The sequence below is a fragment of the Phyllobates terribilis genome, unplaced genomic scaffold (assembly GCF_046119375.1).
Source record: "Phyllobates terribilis strain yellow unplaced genomic scaffold, ASM4611937v1 Scaffold_7__3_contigs__length_470593459, whole genome shotgun sequence".
Taxonomy (NCBI): domain Eukaryota; kingdom Metazoa; phylum Chordata; class Amphibia; order Anura; family Dendrobatidae; genus Phyllobates; species Phyllobates terribilis.
Genome location: NW_027362767.1, coordinates 451,387,807 through 451,399,881, shown reverse-complemented (window position 1 = coordinate 451,399,881; position 12,075 = coordinate 451,387,807). Strand labels below are relative to the sequence as shown.

The 12,075-nt window shown below is 52.7% G+C and overlaps 1 protein-coding gene across 2 annotated transcripts in view; it reads right to left on the bottom strand.

The window, feature by feature from the left end:
• ZDHHC9 (zDHHC palmitoyltransferase 9) overlaps positions 1–4,201 on the bottom strand; it is a 55,267-nt gene extending 51,066 nt beyond the window's left edge. Inside the window, exon 1 of one of the 2 annotated variants that reach the window (XM_073642183.1) lies at positions 4,019–4,201. The gene's annotated coding sequence lies outside the window, so the exon portion shown is untranslated. The other variant, XM_073642184.1, reaches the window with a different exon arrangement.
• Between the last annotated feature and the right edge of the window lie 7,874 nt (positions 4,202–12,075).

Below are 12,075 nucleotides of genomic sequence, written 5' to 3'. Positions count from 1 at the left end.
CTGACCGAATACTGATAGTGGGACCATGACCTTAATGTGATCCCTGTGATCAATGGAATATCGTGACGCAGTTCATGTGACTCCCAATACTCAGAGACCTGCACTGGACGTGCGGACCCTCCTTGTCCTCAGAGACCCCCAGGAAAGCGACACCCCATATACCCTCCTCTAGAACATACACATGGAGAGATGACAAGTAAATGTAAAGACACACGACGGTCTGCTATCGCCGTCAGATCTAGGAGTCTCTCGCCGTCAGATCTAGGAGTCTCTCGCCGTCAGATCTAGGAGTCTCTCGCCGTCAGATCTAGGAGTCTCTCGCCGTCAGATCTAGGAGTCTCTCGCCGTCAGAACTAGGAGTCTCTCGCCGTCAGAACTAGGAGTCTCTCGCCGTCAGAACTAGGAGTCTCTCGCCATTAGAACTAGGAGTCTCTCGCCGTCAGAACTAGGAGTCTCTCGCCGTCAGAACTAGGAGTCTCTCGCCGTCAGAACTAGGAGTCTCTCGCCGTCAGAACTAGGAGTCTCTCGCCGTCAGAACTAGGAGTCTCTCGCCGTCAGATCTAGGAGTCTCTCGCCGTCAGATCTAGGAGTCTCTCGCCGTCAGATCTAGGAGTCTCTCGCCGTCAGATCTAGGAGTCTCTCGCCGTCAGATCTAGGAGTCTCTCGCCGTCAGATCTAGGAGTCTCTCGCCGTCAGATCTAGGAGTCTCTCGCCGTCAGATCTAGGAGTCTCTCGCCGTCAGATCTAGGAGTCTCTCGCCGTCAGATCTAGGAGTCTCTCGCCGTCAGATCTAGGAGTCTCTCGCTCAGTTCTCCATGACAGCTCATTAATTACGAGAAGAGGCTGGGATTGAATGCACAGTGTAGCAGTCATAGTGACTCCCAGGACGAGGCAGGCGTGCCATCCAATCTGTGCCCAGCGCATGCCCTTCACGGCTGCATTGTCCTCGTCAGCACGCCAGGCTGCTGTATACTGCATGCTGCTCTTTGTGTATATTCAGCTGGTTGCCCATCACTGCTAACAACAAACACGGGCGGCCGGGCACAATCTGCACGGCACAATCTGCACGGCACAATCTGCAAAGGAAGAGGCATCCAGGGGCGACCCTGAACGTGTCATTGGGGCTCGGGGTCTCCTGCAGGAAATAATTATTTATTCATTTATTAGGGGGATTTGCATTTACCTGCATAGGAAAGATTAGTCCCTGTGCTAAACACATGTTACACCCCTTGCTCACTTACAGCCTTCATACATGAAGTGTCAGGCCCCTCATCACACAGAGGAGCAGACACAATGACCACCATTCTCCACTATCCATCACACGTCCACCGCTCTCCTATAAATGCATGCGAGACCACCACTCCCCTCACTACTGCGCAGCGAGGTCTACAATCTGGTGCATAGACGCACAGCCTGGGCCTGGACCAGCACCACGTCCAGCACCGATCCCATCCAGACGCCTCAAAGCCCTCAAGTCTGGAGCAAACCCAGCAATGCATGAACACCAAGGCAGAGATAATGTGTTCTCGGGGTGGGGGAGGAATCCTCCACCAGCAGAGATGTCCCACCCCATCCCTTTGTCACAGCTCAATATGCGGAGACAGAGCATGGCTCCCCCTGTGCTGGCATCCTCTGTGTGATCCGCTACCCCCCAGCCGAAATAAAGCATGGCTGAATATACACAACACACACACTGGATGCGACCTACTGCCACCCACAACAGAGGAAGAATGCCCCCTCATGATAATACATTGTGCGTGATCTATATACCATCTGTAGAAATGCCGTATACTGCTTACTGCCAGGCCTTGTATATGATCCCCCATAAGGAATATATCTGTGCTGTGTAATGCTGATCACCAGCCCCTGGATATGACCCCCCAAAAATAGAGCATAGTACTTTGGAGTATTACTGCTTATAGTCAGCCCTTGTATATGTGCCCACAACCCCATAACAGAGCATATCCCAACAGGTTACCCCATTCTATAAGTGCTGATCCCCAGTTCCTATATATGACCACCCCCCATAGAGGATAAACCATGTCAGACACCACTGATCCCAAACCCTCCCCCTCATAGACCACCCCCATGCTAAACAATGCTGACCCCCCCCAATTTTGTACAGTGATCAGCCCCCCATAGATCACCCCCATGCTGTGAACAGCTGTCCCCATAGATCTCCACATGCTGAACGCTGCTGACCCCCTATATATCTCCCTGATCTTGTACATTGCTGACCCCCTTAGATCTCCCTAATGTTGTACACTGCTCACCCCCTTAGATCTTAGACCTCTCACCCATGATCCCATGCTGAACACTGCTGACCCCCCCTATAGATCACCCCCATGGTGTACAGTGATCACCCCCTATAGATCTCCCCCATGCTGAACACTGCTGACCCCCCCTATAGATCACCCCCATGGTGTACAGTGATCACCCCCTATAGATCTCCCCCATGCTGAACACTGCTGACCCCCCCCTATAGATCACCCCCATGGTGTACAGTGATCACCCCCTATAGATCTCCCCCATGCTATACACTGCTGACCCCTCCATGTTCTACAGTGATCACCCCCCTATAGATCACCCCCATGCTATACACTGCTGACCCCCCCCCCTATAGATCACCCCCATGTTGTACAGTGATCACCCCCTATAGATCTCCCCCATGCTATACACTGCTGACCCCCCCATAGATCTCCCCCATGTTCTACAGTGATCACCCCCCTATAGATCACCCCCATGCTATACACTGCTGACCCCCCCCCCTATAGATCACCCCCGTATAGATCACCCCCATGCTATATACTGGTGACCTCCCCATAGATCTCCCCCATGAGGTACAGTGATCACCTCATGTTGTACAGTGTCCTCTCCCAGATCTTGCAAATTCAGATCCACATAATCTCCACATGCTGAACACTGCTGACCCCCTTATATATCTCCCTGATCTTGTACATTGCTGACCCCTTTAGATCTCCCTAATGTAGTGCACTGCTCACCCCCTTAGATCTTGCCCCCATGATCCCATGTTGTACAGTGATCACCCCCATGCTATACACTGCTGACCCCCCATAGATCTCCCCCATGTTGTACAGTGATCACCCCCATGCTATACACTGCTGACCCCCCATAGATCTCCCCCATGTTGTACAGTGATCAACCCCCATAGATCTCCCCCATGTTGTACAGTGATCAACCCCCATAGATCTCCCCCATGTTGTACAGTGATCACCCCCCATAGATCTCCCCCATGTTGTACAGTGATCACCCCCCATAGATCTCCCCCATGTTGTACAGTGATCACCCCCATGCTATACACTGCTGACCCCCCATAGATCTCCCCCATGTTGTACAGTGATCACCCCCATGCTATACACTGCTGACCCCCCATAGATCTCCCCCATGTTGTACAGTGATCACCCCCATGCTATACACTGCTGACCCCCCATAGATCTCCCCCATGTTGTATAGTGATCACCCCCATGCTATACACTGCTGACCCCCCATAGATCTCCCCCATGTTGTACAGTGATCACCCCCCATAGATCTCCCCCATGTTGTACAGTGATCACCCCCCATAGATCTCCCCCATGTTGTACAGTGATCACCCCCCATAGATCTCCCCCATGTTGTACAGTGATCACCCCCCATAGATCTCCCCCATGTTGTACAGTGATCGACCCCCATAGATCTCCCCCATGTTGTACAGTGATCACCCCCATGCTATACACTGCTGACCCCCCATAGATCTCCCCCATGTTGTATAGTGATCACCCCCCATAGATCTCCCCCATGTTGTACAGTGATCACCCCCATGCTATACACTGCCGCACCTCCTTCCCTCTGACCTCTGCTCAGGATCCAGTCGCTCTCCTGCTCTGCTTGTCAGATCTCCTTCGCTCTCTGGGCCTCAGACTCCGCACACACCCTGCGCCTCAGTCCTGATACAATGTATCACTCTGCCCTGTGACAATGTATCATCTGATGTGAGGCTACAATGTATCCCATCCCTCACCTGCAGCTCCCGCTCCTCCCAGGGCTCCTCCGCATCCAGGGCGGATTGCTCAGCGCCGGGGCCCCCGCCCGCAGTCCTTCCGGGGCCACTATTCTACGATAAAGGCCATTCCGCTCATCGGTCTTGTCCTCACGCCGGCAATCTCGGCTTCTTTAATTTCGCCACCTCTGACGTCACGATTTGGCGAATGACGCTCAGTCTATTGGTCGGCCTTGTGTGTAATACCCGCCCCTTATCCAGGTTCTGCATCCTGATTGACTGAGTTTTGTGCCAGTCGCTCAGCCAAATCAGGCTGCTGGGTCCTAGAGCCGTAGGTGTTTAATGGTATCTGCTAGTCAAAGTCTAGTCAAGAAATGATAAGAAGAATGTAATCAGTGCAGAGAAAAGAGGAGCAGATTGCATACACCTGTCCTGGGCCCAAGAGCTGACAGTCTGCTGCATACACCTGTCCTGGGCTCAAGAGCTGACAGTCTGCTGCATACACCTGTCCTGGGCTCAAGAGCTGACAGTCTGCTGCATACACCTGTCCTGGGCTCAAGAGCTGACAGTCTGCTGCATACACCTGTCCTGGGCTCAAGAGCTGACAGTCTGCTGAATACACCTGTCCAGGGCCCAAGAGCTGACAGTCTGCTGCATACACCTGTCCTGGCCCCAAGAGCTGACAGTCTGCTGCAGGCACTTGTCCTGGGCCCAAGAGCTGACAGTCTGCTGCATACACCTGTCCTGGGCCCAAGAGCTGACAGTCTGCTGCATACACCTGTCCTGGGCCCAAGAGCTGACAGTCTGCTGCATACACCTGTCCTGTGCCCAAGAGCTGACAGTCTGCTGCATACACCTGTCCTGGGATCAAGAGCTGACAGTCTGCTGCATACACCTGTCCTGGGCTCAAGAGCTGACAGTCTGCTGAATACACCTGTCCAGGGCCCAAGAGCTGACAGTCTGCTGCATACACCTGTCCTGGGCTCAAGAGCTGACAGTCTGCTGCATACACCTGTCCAGGGCCCAAGAGCTAACAGTCTGCTGCAGGCACCTGTCCTGGGCCCAAGAGCTGACAGTCTGCTGCATACACCTCTCCTGGGCCCAAGAGCTGACAGTCTGCTGCAGGCACCTGTCCTGGGCTCAAGAGCTGACAGTCTGCTGCAGGCACCTGTCCTAGGCCCAAGAGCTGACAGTCTGCTGCAGGCACCTGTCCTAGGCCCAAGAGCTGACAGTCTGCTGCATACACCTGTCCTGGGCCCAAGAGCTGACAGTCTGCTGCATACACCTGTCCTGGGCCCAAGAGCTGACAGTCTGCTGCAGGCACCTGTCCTGGGCCCAAGAGCTGACAGTCTGCTGCATACACCTGTCCTGGGCCCAAGAGCTGACAGTCTGCTGCATACACCTGTCCTGGGCCCAAGAGCTGACAGTCTGCTGCATACACCTGTCCTGGGCCCAAGAGCTGACAGTCTGCTGCATACACCTGTCCTGGGCCCAAGAGCTGACAGTCTGCTGAATACACCTGTCCTGGCCCAAAGAACTAACAGTCTGCTGCATACACCTGTCCTGGGCCTAAGAGCTGACAGTCTGCTGCATACACCTATCCTGTGCCCAAGAGCTGACAGTCTGCTGAATACACCTGTCCTGGGCCCAAGAGCTGACAGTCTGCTGCATACACCTGTCCTGGGCCCAAGAGCTGACAGTCTGCTGCATACACCTGTCCTGGGCCCAAGAGCTGACAGTCTGCTGCATACACCTGTCCTGTGCCCAAGAGCTGACAGTCTGCTGAATACACCTGTCCTGGCTCAAAGAACTAACAGTCTGCTGCATACACCTGTCCTGGGCTCAAGAGCTGACAGTCTGCTGAATACACCTGTCCAGGGCCCAAGAGCTAACAGTCTGCTGCATACACCTGTCCTGTGCCCAAGAGCTGACAGTCTGCTGAATACACCTGTCCTGGGCCCAAGAGCTGACAGTCTGCTGCATACACCTGTCCTGTGCCCAAGAGCTGACAGTCTGCTGAATACACCTGTCCTGGGCCCAAGAGCTAACAGTCTGCTGCATACACCTGTCCTGGGCCCAAGAGCTGACAGTCTGCTGAATACACCTGTCCTGGGCCCAAGAGCTGACAGTCTGCTGCATACACCTGTCCTGGGCCTAAGAGCTGACAGTCTGCTGCATACACCTATCCTGTGCCCAAGAGCTGACAGTCTGCTGCATACACCTGTCCTGGGCCCAAGAGCTGACAGTCTGCTGCATACACCTGTCCTGTGCCCAAGAGCTGACAGTCTTCTGAAGGCACCTGTCCTGGGCCCAAGAGCTGACAGTCTTCTGCAGGCCCCTGTCCTGGGCCCAAGAGCTTACAGTCTGCTCCTGGCACCTGGATTAATTTTACCCTTATTAAAGGAGTATTCCCATCTAATAAAATGATGGTGTATTGCTCTGAATTGTTATCGCTTTTAGGCTGGTGGGGGTCAGACCTGTTAGACCCTCACAGATCCTGAGAATGAAGAGGCAGTAGTTTTAATTTAGTGCTACGTCCCCTTTATTCTCCATATCAGTGGGGGACGGCCAGAATTATAAAATGATTGAATGTCCCGGCAATATGCCATCACTTTATAATACGGGAATACCCCCTGTCCCCTACTTCGTCATATCAGATCGGTGGGGATCCTACAGCTGACATCCTCAGTCAGCAGATTGCAGCTCTGGAGCCAGAATAGCAGAGCGCCGCACGCTGTGTAGCGGCTGTTGTCAGTGCTGCAGCTCAGCTGCTATTTGCTTCAGTGGGAGCTGAGCTGCAGTACCCAGACCGGACACTACACAGTGTGCGGCGCTCTGCTGTCCCTGCTTTGTTCAGAATTTACATCTAGTCACCACCAGATCTACAAACAGCTGATCGGCGGGGTGCCGGGTGTTGGGTGCCGGGTGTTGGGTGCCGGGTGTTGGGTGCCGGGTGTTGGGTGCCAGGTGTAGGTGTTCGCCCCACCGGTCTGATACTGATGACTAGTCCTTAGGTGATCAATGTCAAAGTCCTGGAAAACCCCTTTAAGTCCTGGTAAACAGACTAGACAGATAATCTGGTCCTGCTGCTCCAGCACATGGTTGTAGACCACAGTCTGTCCCAGGACCAGAGATGCTGACTTCTGGGGTAATATCTCATAGTTCCTTTCACATTGTGCTCGGTTACAGGTTTCATCGTTTATGGTGAGTAAGGCCACGGCCTCACTATCAGTATTTGGTCAGTATTCGGTCAGTATTTGTTCTCAGGAGTGGGTGATAAATGCAGAATTGGTGACTTGCTTCTATTAGACCTTTTCTCTGATTGTTCCTCACCTGGTTTTATCTCCCACTCCTGAGAAAAAATACTGACCGAATACTGACCGAATACTGATAGTGGGGCCGTGGCCTAAGGGCTCATACTCATCTGTGAGAGACACGGATGAGTGCAATCCAATAAAAAAATCGGATTTCACTCGGGCCAATCGGGTCAAATCGGGCTGAGAAAAAAAATCTCAGCATGCTGCGTATCTCAGACGAGACTCGCCAATGCAAGTCAATGGATGCATGAAAAAAATCGGCCGGCACTCGGACCATGCGTGTGCCGTCCAATTTTCACACACCGTCTCTTTAAAAACCGGCAATTCATCAGCCGCGTACAGTTACAACACAGCAGTACCCGACATTATAGAACAGAGAGAATAGATCTATATGCACAGAATAGATAGAAAGATGTCAGTCACATCTATCATTAGTATAGTGACCCTGCTGGGTACTGTACCTGTCATTTATTGTTAAACTAGATGGTGGCCCGATTCTAACGCATCAGGTATTCTAGAATAGGTATGCGGCTGACCGGGCGCAATCAACAGAGTGGTGTTTAAATTTGGCGCCAAAATCGCTGATTGGTCGAGGCCGGCAACCGCGACCAATCAGCAGAGCGGGGATTAAATTTGGCGCCAATACTGCTGATTGGTCACGGCCGGCGACCGCGACCAATCAGCAGAGCGGGGTTTACATTTGGCGCCAAAATCGCTCATTGGTCACGCCCGGCGGTCGCAACCAATCAGCAGAGCGGGGTTTAAATTTTGCGACAATACTGCTGATTGTTCGCGGCCAGCGACCGCGACCAATTAGCAGAGCGCTGTTTAAATTTGGCGCCAATCTCGCTGATTGGTCGCGGTCAACTGTCATCCGCGACCAATCAGCAGAGCGTTGTTCAAATTTGGCGCCAATCTCGCTGATTGGTCACGGCTGGCAACCGCGACCAATCAGCAGAGCATTGTTTAAATTTGGCGCCAATCTCGCTGATTGGTCGCGGCTGGCGTCCGCGACCAATCAGCACAGCAGTGTTTAAATGTGGTGGCAAGATCGGTGATTGGTCGCGGCCGCTATTTAAATGTGGCGCCCAAATCGGTGATTGGTCGCGGGCAGCGGCCGCGACCAATCAGCAGAGCGGTGTTTAACTTTAGCGCCAAGATCACTGATTGGTCGCGGGCGGAGAGCGCGACCAATCAGCGAATTGTATTGGTGAGGACCGGGGAGCGGAATCGTATTGGTGAGGACCGGGGAGCGCCGCTGCCTGTGCGGATACTTCCGCTGCGAGAAGCCGGGACATGAGCGACTGCTCGCAGCAGAAGTATCCCGACCCGCAGCGCCGCTCCCCGGTCCTCCCTTCACACCCTAGCCGCTGATGTCTCCACAGTATCCGCATGGTGTTACAAAGGTCTGGACATTTGTGTTAAAAATCGCTGATTGGTCGCTGGCACTGCCCGCGACCAATCACCGAATTGGCCGCCACATTTAAATATCTGCCGCGACCAATCACCGATTTTGGCGCCACATTTAAATAGCGTCAGCGACCAATTAGTACAGCGGTGTTTAAATGTTGGAGCCAAGATCGGTGATTGGTCGCGGCCGATATTTAAAATTGGCACCCAAATCGGTGATTGGTCGCGGGCAGAGTCCGCGACCAATCAGCACAGAAGTGTTTAACTTTTGCGACAAGATCAGTGATTGGTCGCGGGCCAAGACCTCGACCAATCACCGATTTTGGCGCCACATTTAAATAGCGTCCGCGACCAATCAGCACAGCGGTGTTTAAATGTGGCGCCAAGATTGGTGATTGGTCGCTATTTAAATGTGCGCCCAAATCGGTGATTGGTCACTGCCGCTCATCTCACGGCTGCATCTCCGTCCCGCAGATGGGTCCGGCGGTCGGGTTCCTTCTGCTGGTACCGGCCGTGAGATGAGCGCCTCGCGCCGGTCATCTCCCGGCTGCATCGCTGCTGAGCTCCGTCCCGCAGATGAGCCACTAACGGCCGCCATATTTTTTCAGAAATCCCGCGGCGCTGATTGGCCACTGCCGGACCAATGAGCGACGCGGGATTTCCAGGGCAGACAGAGACAGACAGACAGACAGACGGGATAAGACGATTATATATATAGATTAAAGATTTTATTCAAAAAAAAAATTGCTGTGGGGTTCCCCTTTAATTTTACCCACCAGCAGAGGGTAAGCAGACAGCTGGGGCAGATGTTTGAAATCTGGGAAGGGGTTAATACCCACGGAGCTTCCCAGGCTACTAATATCAGCCCCCAGCTGAATACCTAGCCTTCACTGGCTATTAAAATGAGGGACCCCCCTCCAAAAAAATGACGCTCGCCGTGTCGGCAGATGACGTCAACGTATGCGCGGTGAGTATTTTCCCACGCTTGCGCTGACGTCAATGAGGTGAACTGAGTTCATTTGACATGAATCCTGCTCATCTGGATGCCGTCACAGCGAGTCACTGAGAAGCGAAAGCACGCATGGGCTCCTCAATGTCTCTGCAGCATGGCAGGCTGGATGGTCGCGTCCAGCTACGATCCAGCCTGCCATCTAGATGTAGCAGAGCTGAAGCCCTCGCGGGACACATGGATTCTGTTCTTCACGTCGGAAAGGTGAGGATGAGGTTGATTTATTATTTTACTTTTATTACAGGTGACAATGGATTCAGAGGGAATAGGCGTCACGGTAAGTTTGGTTTAAATTAGAAAATTAAAAGGTGTCTGTGTTTATTTCAAATAAAATATTTTATTCACGGTGTGGGTGTTTTTATTTTACATTTGACTTCCACTATGGGGTTAGTAATGGGGGTGTCTTATAGACGCCTCTCCATTACTAACCTGGGCTTGATGTCAGCTGGCATTATAAGCTGACATCAACCCCAGCCCTATTACCCCACTGCCACCGCTACAGGGCAGTGGGAAGAGCGAAGCTAAGTGCCAGAATTGGCGCATCCTATGGATGCGCCATTTCTGGGGTGGCTGACGGCTGGTGTTTCTAGCCTGGGAGGGGGCCAATATTCATGGCACCCTTCCTGGGCTATTAATATCAGCCCCCAGCTGTCTGCATAGCCTTTGCTGGGTGCTAAAATAGGGGGACCCCACGTCATTCTTTTGGGGGTCCCCCATTTTAATAGCTAGTAAAGGCTAAGTATTCAGCTGGGGGCTGATATTAGTAACCTGGGAAGCTCCGTGGGTATTACCCCCTTCCCAGGCTTCAAACATCTGCCCCAGCCGTCTGCTGAACCTCCGCTGGTGTGTAAAATTAAAGGGGAACCCCACGCCAATTTTTTTTTAATAAAATCTTTAATTTAACAAAAAATGACAAGTACAGTAACCAGCATGGTCACTATACTCATGCTATATGTGACTGACATCTTTCTATCTATTCTGTGTGTGTAGATCTATTCTCTCTATTCTATAATGTCGGGTACTGCTGTGTTGTATTTGTATGCGGCTGATAAATGGCCAGCTTTTACAGAGACGGTGTGTGAAAATCGCATAGCACTTGCATGACACTCGGTCGTGTTTTCAGTCCAGAAAATGGAACTGACTACGTCCTGTAGTTCTTCCATGACTGGTTGCACATGCTCAGTGGGTCCCAGCTGCTCTTCTATAGCGGGGATTTCTCTGACTGTGCAGCGACACAGCGTTCAATCAGAGCACAGCTTACATTTTACCCCAGCGACCAATACGAGCACAGCTTTCATTTTTGTCCAGCGTCCAATCAAAGCACAGTTTTCATTTTACTCCAGCGACCAATCAGAGTACAGCTTTCATGTTACTCCAGCGACCAATCAGGGCACAGCTTTCATTTTGTATACATCTCTGGTAAATTGAAATCTGTGCTGTGATTGGTTGCTATGAGCACACATAGGGGAGATAAACCTGAAACACACAAGTGGAGGATGAGGTGAATAAAACCATCACACGGGGAGGTGGGGACAGACGAGAATGACATTTTTGATGTGATGTTAGCCATAGGCAGATTACAGTGAGGGCAATCTGGGCTACCGCCCGGGGCCCCGGGGCTTCAGGGGGCCTGGGGCTCCGGGGGTTCCATGGCCAGATTGCCCTCATTATAATATGTGCGGCGCCGCGGCACATACGGGCAGTCAGAGCGGGGGGACCCCCGGACCGCACCCCCAGCAGCGGCGCACAGCCGCAGCTTCTTCTTCGGCCGGGCCAGCACTGCACCTGTTAACTTCCCTGTGTGGTGGCCCAGCCGCGTCACTGCTAGGAGACACGGCCCTGTGCGCGGCCATGTCTGCTACTGTGACGTCACGCAGTGCGCGCCCTGCACTGCTACTTACCACCGAAGAGGAGCTGGAGGACTGGAGCCGGGGGATGGAGAGTGTGTGTGTGAGAGAGTGAGAGTGTGTGTGTGTGTGTGTGTGTGTGAATGTCTGTGTGAGTGATTGAGTGAGTGTGAGTGTGCAGATATCATTGTGTGATGTCTGTTTTTATGTATTTTTGTGTTTTAAATGTGTTTATGCGTGTATGTATATGTCTGTATATGTTTGTGTGCGTGCGTGACTGCGTGTGGCCTCCCACTGTGTATAGATGGCGCCGTGCGGTCTCCTGCTGTGTATAGATGGCACCATGCGGCCTCCTGCTGTGTATAGATGGCTACGTGCAGCCTTCTGGTGTGTATAGATGGCTACGTGCAGCCTCCCGCTGTGTATAGATGGCTACGTGCGGCCTCCCGCTGTGTATAGATGGCTACGTGCGACCTCCTGCTGTGTATAGATGGC